Source organism: Arachis hypogaea, chromosome 9, assembly GCF_003086295.3.
Source record: "Arachis hypogaea cultivar Tifrunner chromosome 9, arahy.Tifrunner.gnm2.J5K5, whole genome shotgun sequence".
In the NCBI taxonomy this organism is placed as follows: Eukaryota; Viridiplantae; Streptophyta; class Magnoliopsida; order Fabales; family Fabaceae; genus Arachis; species Arachis hypogaea.
The window spans coordinates 7780146-7786913 of record NC_092044.1 but is presented as its reverse complement, the minus strand read 5'-3'; positions in this window follow the sequence as shown (position 1 = coordinate 7786913).

The following is a 6768-nucleotide window of genomic DNA, read 5'->3' as shown; positions in this document are numbered from 1 at the left end:
TATCATCACCTTATTAATATTTTAATCAAGTTTTAGCAATAAAAACTGTAAAAATTAAAGGTTACATTCATTGAATACTCAATTTGAATTATCCGCAAACGGCAGTTATCATCTATAAATATATCCGCATGCAGCAACCCATTGGCCAGCGGCAAACCCTTAAATGGAGCTCAGTACCGCGGCGGATTAGTCCTTGACCTGTCGGGTTGGGAGATACCGTGGGAAACCAAAAAAAAAATCTATAAATATATCGAATACAATTAATTTTAACTATTTTTCACTAAAAAGCTAGAATGGATTAAATTATAGTAGAAATAATAAAAAGAAACAAATTCACAAAAATTAGTAAAGATTATAAAAGTGTTTTAAATTTAGCATAAATCTATTAAGAGCTCAAGATTTCGTATGAATTTGACAAACGTGAGTTCACTAAGTGCACATCAATAACATTGAGAGTTGGAGACTCCAATGAAAAATAAAAAACAAAGAGATCCTAGAAAAGAACTAATCTAAAAATATAGAATCAGACAAAAAAATAGTGTTCTTAATGTCATTTGTGCTCTTCTTCTTCAGGCTATTAACGAGTGCAGTGAAACGTTGATGCTGTTCGGGAGATGTATGAATAGTGTTGAGATTGAAATGTCTGATGTCCTAGACGATGATAGGGAGTTGAAAGTATCTATAGATAGGGGTGGTAACATATCTCCTATCTGTGGGTATCCAACCAAATTTTAAATCTGATCTGTAACGGGTAGGATAGGGTGGGTAAGATTTTCGTACAGATTGGGTAGGGTGGCGGGTTGAGTTTCAGCCTTATCTGACCAACTCGCACTCTATATACGTATATGTTATATAATTATATAAAAATATATTTTTAGATGTTGAACTAAAGACTTCTCACTAAATACAAAAGATCTTTAACTAGTAAAAAAAATTAATTAATAATTTAATACTTGTTTTTTTTAACATAAAAGTCGGTTCTATTTTAAATTATTATCAAGTTATATAATAATATTATATTTTTTTTGTAATCCACGAGTTGAATTAGGTACCCACAAATTAAGAATAGTAGAATTAAGGTTGGAATATTCTCAACCCACAGATAAAATATGATTGAATTTATATAAAAATTTTAACCTACAAGTAGAGTTAAGATTGACTCCAAATTCTATCTTACCATATCCATTGCTACCTTTATTTACAAAAAATTTCAATACTAGTGAGAATGAATTGAAAAAACACCTAAAGTATTTATAGAATAAGAGTAGTAGAATTAGTCATTTCTTGAAAAAGACTTGAAAATCATGGGTGATTATTCTCTTGTAGTATGGGGATATAATCTGAGAGCGTATATTTTTTTAGTGAAAAAAAAAATGGATGGTGTCCAATATTAAATCTAACCCTTAAAAAAATTAGAGAAGATTCATTTCTGATATAACCCATGTTCAGGGCAGTTTTTTTTTTGTTTCCCACGATATTTTCCAATCTGGCAGGTCAAGAACTAATTCGTTGCGATATTAAGCTCCATTTAAGGGTTTGTCGCTGGCCAATGAGTTCTGCATGCATAAGGCAGTTACTGAAGTAGTGGTCTTTGGGGTGATTGGGCTGTTCTGGGCAAACCCAATTTTAAATGCAGTCCCTATATTGATCATGAAGTGGGCTGGACAAGTAAAGTATAGGCCCAGGTATGCACAGTAACTCACTGTCAAGACCTTCATTTCCACTATGACACTATCCATCGTGATACAATTAACAATGAAAGAAAGAAATATTTATGGATGATATGGGAACTAATTTTTTTTTTATTTTTCTAAAACTAATTTGAAAATCAGATAATCGAGTATTTTGAATATTAACACAAAAACAAATACAATTCAAACAATATATTATTACAATTTGAATTTAATCTAAATTTTGAATCAAAGTTTATGTGATCCAACCTCATTCAGCCATCAAGGACATGGAGATGTATACTTGGATTAGCAGTAGCACCTGTCACGGTGCGATTGCTGCTAATATTTTCTTTCTGAATTACCTGTTGACTCTACTAAAAGGGAAGGAAGATGAAGCAAGATTTATCAAGAAGAGAGTTTGGTTGATTTGAAGGTATAGGGTTTGTTTGGGTGAATTTTTAAGAAAATATCTTTTTTTTAGTTATTTTTTTTAAAAATATTTTATAGAAAAATAAAAGTAATTTTATGTTTGAGATCTTATGTAAAAATTTTTTTTTATCTATTAATTATGTTTAGATATAATAATATAAAAGTATTTTTTTATTTATTTATTATATAAAAAACTTTTTTTAAGAAAAAAAGATTTTTTAAAAAAATATAAATTACAACTTCTCAAAAAAGATGTTTTTTTATTTGTTTAGTGCTTTTATTTTTATTATTAGGAATTTGCTAAATACGTTAAAAAATAAAAAAAATATTTTTTTAATAATTTTTTTTTTACTAAAATAATAGCGTCCAAACAAACACATAAACTTTAAGAAATTAGTTGAATTGGAAGAGACTACATTTAAGAGATAAATTTAAAATTTTAAATATCAATCTTAGAAATGTAAAATGTATAATGTATTAAGTTATATTTAAATATTATGTTTTGTTTAAAATAAATATAAAAATGGAGGAATAAATTAAAAATTTTAAATTTCAGTCTTAGAAGTTTTAATTTTCACTTTATGAAATAAATTAATTTAATTGATATTTATTTATAGAGTATATTATTATTCAAATATATATACATATATAACAACTTTATAGTTTATATAATAAATTTTTTTAAAGAATTAAAATTTAATTATTTAACTTTGATCAGGATTTGCTTGAATGAGATATGTAATCAATTATGTAATGGGATATGATCCATATTAGAAGAAGGCACAAAATTTTGTTTTTATAATTTTTCACTATAAAAATGATCTTAGATTTCATTTCTTACTTGGTTGTATTTAAAATATAAGTTTTATTTTCGTAAATAGAAATACCTGAATATCTGATAATTTTTTATATATATAACTTTAATTACGTAAATTTAATTTAGAGCAATGTCATTTTTTAAGGACTTCGAGTTTATACGTTATTTCTTATATATTTGACCATCATAAATTTTATCTTATTGAGTAGTTAATTTTAAATGATTATTTTATTATGATTTAGTTTTGTATTTTTTTTTTATATTTCGTTTTTTTGGATGTTGAGTATTAATTTTTTAAAAAAAAAATTAGAAAGAATCAAAATGGGCAATTTATACAAATAAAACAATTAAAAAAAGCTTATGCAAATACAACTTTACAAATTATCAGAAGCAATTGCAACATTTCAATTTGTATGTAATCTGTTGTATGCCGCGAATTTTATGAAATTATGAACGAATAAATGCACAGATAATCCACGATATTTTGTAGCAGATTATGAAGAAGTTGGCTCACTATATAAACCGCGATACCTACAGCGGATTTTTCAAAATGTGGCTGCTTGCAAAATGCCTATGTGTATAATAAACGCGTTAGAAAAAAGAGAAGTGATTCCACCTCTAAATGCATGTTCACGTGAAGCTAAAATTTGTTGTTTCTGAGTTTATGTGAATGATGGATGATGATTACTGTTGAAAAATTAGATGAAAAATTTAATTTATAAATTATACTTACATAAGCTTTTTTCTTAATTATTTTATTTGTGTAAATTGTCCGATCAAAATCTAAGATACATGATACTCCTCAACCTAAATAAAAAAAATAAAAATTTGCATGTAATTGTGATTGTGTTTATGTGAAGTTGAGATCATCTAATCTAAATTCTGAATCAATTATTTAAACAATGGCAGTTTGAATTAGATTAGTTTAATTGATCTTTATTTATAAACTATAGTATTATGCAAATAAAATAAATATACAACAACTTTAAGAGTTAAAATTTAGCTAGTTATTTAAATTTGATCAGGATTTGCTTCATAAATTTACTTTCATCTATTTATAGATTATTTTGATCATTCAAATTAATTATTTATCTTAATTTTATCTTTTTCATCTCATTGAAATTTTGTTTGGTTTAAGTTAAAAAAAAAAGAGAGAAAGTATGTTGAGTTCTTTTAAGATAATGTTTTATATCATATGTTTACAAAAGCTAGAGGATATGAAAGATAAAGTTAAGATAAATAATTAAGAGTGAATTGAATTACTAAAATAACCCATAAAAAGTGGAAATAAATTTTATTCAATTTAAATAATTAAATTTAAACTCTTCAAAATTGGTTGTTGTTGTATAAAGTTTAAAATGTCACAAAAAAATGTTTAAAAATTGTGGTTCACTGGAAGGCGACATTAAAGTTATCTTAGGCGGATTTTATACCCTTTAATTTTATTTATATAATGAAATGGAATGTTATATTAATTTTTAAATATGTTACTTATTATTATCAAATTTAATTATGGAATAATATTAAATTAATTTAAATATTGAAAATTAAAATAATATTTTACTCTTCTTTATGAATAAAAAATTTTGATGTTGACATAATATGATTATTTTTTATTGTTACATTAATACTTTTACCTATAACAATTTTAGCTTTGAGTTTAATTTCCTACCGTATTCATTTATCCAAAAAAAAAATAGCATGTTCGATTTTCATATAGTAAGGAATTATCATATATTAAGGGATTTTCATATAGTAAGGGATTATCATTGAAAATAAATCCAATCCAAGCAATATGTGGGTTTGGACATAATATTTATTTAATCAATTTTGAATAATTACTCAAACAACAGCAGTTTGAATTAAATTAGTTTAATTGATACCTATTTATAAATTATATTATTATTCAAATTAAAAATATATATATACAACAACTTTATACAAAAAAATAAATAAATTTAAGAGTTAAAATTTAGTTATTCTTTAAATTTGATCAAAATTTGCTTCATAAATTTACTTCTATCTATCTATAGATTATTTTGATAATTCAAATTAATTATTTATCTTAATCTTATCTTTTCTATCTTATTGAATTCTATTTAGTTTTAATTTTAAAACAAAAATATTAAATTACTAAATAATCTTTACTTTTAGCTTTATAAATACACTGAACATAAAATAATCTCAACATAATACAAGAAAATTTTAGAATTGCACTACTACCAGTCTACCAGTTAAGCATCATGGATGTTCATACCCTGTCCCAATAACAAAGGTCCAGGCCCAACTAAAAGGCCTAGTCCAAAGGATTAAGCCTAGCTAAGTACCGACCTTCACATAAGAAGTCGGTATCAACCACGACTTGCTTTAAAGAAGTCGGGCATGAGATTAGCTGGCAGATAAACACTCATTCAAATGAGTAACCGCCCCTAAAATCTCTCTAACCGCTCCATAAAGCCATATCTTAACCTCCCTAAGATAATGGGACGGTTAACACCCTAAAGATACGGCACTACTCCAACGGTGGTTATTGGCTCACCACTATAAATACACTGACACCCCTCAGGTATCTCTAAGCCCAATACTCTCTAGACCTGCTCACACTCTTGCTAACTTAGGCATCGGAGTGTCTTCGCAGGTACCACCCCCCATTCACTCACGAGCACAAGTCGGACGGAGTCTCCCGAGTCCCATACTCACACGGAAACTTCCTCCTTCACACATTTGGGCCAGTCAACGCCATCCATTCAGACAATCTCCGGTTACCCACCGTAACATTGGCGCCGTTGCCGGGGACCCGAGAGATCATCCCTTGATGGCGGACAGATCCCATGAAGAAGGCCATGTGGAAACAGATTCCGAACAAGAGAATCTGGACACAGGTAATAACAATGTGGACTTAGCCCTCCACCAGGAGGTTAACAATCAGCAGAGAGAGGGCACCTCCGGGGTAAAAAATCCGAAGGCAAACTCCTCAGACGAGCGCGAATTAGAAAAAGGCGGACCATCCCACGTAACTGAACTAATGGGGTTAGTCCACAGCCGCCTGGAATAGTTAGAACAAGAGCGGGAGCGACAAAAGGAAACGGAGAAGTATCTAAAAGAGGAGATGGAATGGCAAAAAGAGTTAGAAAGAAAACTCTTAAAGCTGGAATCTTCCCTCAAAAATCGCAACTCCCGTGACGAACAGGAAGAGCCACCATTAGGGGGAGAGGATCCCTTTAGCGAGGACATAATGAGGGCTAAAGTTCCGAGGAACTTCAAAAGCCCTGATATGGACCTCTACGATGGAACTACGGATCCAAAGCATTATCTGAGCAATTTCAAAAGTCGGATGTACCTGGCTGATGCTTCCGACGCTACGCGATGCAAGGCCTTCCCGACCACTTTGTCGAAAGCAGCGATGAAGTGGTTCGATAGCCTTCCCCCGAGATCAATCACCAGCTTTGAAGACCTCTCAAGGAAGTTTTTGATGAGGTTCTCAATTCAGAAAGACAAGGTAAAACATGCACCGAGCCTCCTGGGAATAAAACAGGAGGTCGGAGAATCTTTACGAGCTTATATGGAAAGGTTCAACAAAGCATGTTTGGAGATCCAAGACCTGCCCACAGAGGCAGTCATAATGGGGCTGGTCAATGGGCTCAGAGAAGGTCCCTTCTCACAGTCCATATCTAAAAGACACCCCGTTTCTCTAAGTGATGTACAAGAAAGAGCTGAAAAGTACATCAATATGGAGGAGAATGCCAAATTAAGGGACCTGAGTTGGCGACCTGGACCCCCTCCCTCAACTAAAGAGAAGGAAAGGGAAGCCAGAAAAAAGGAAGAACTCGGTCTCGAGAGGCCGAGAAA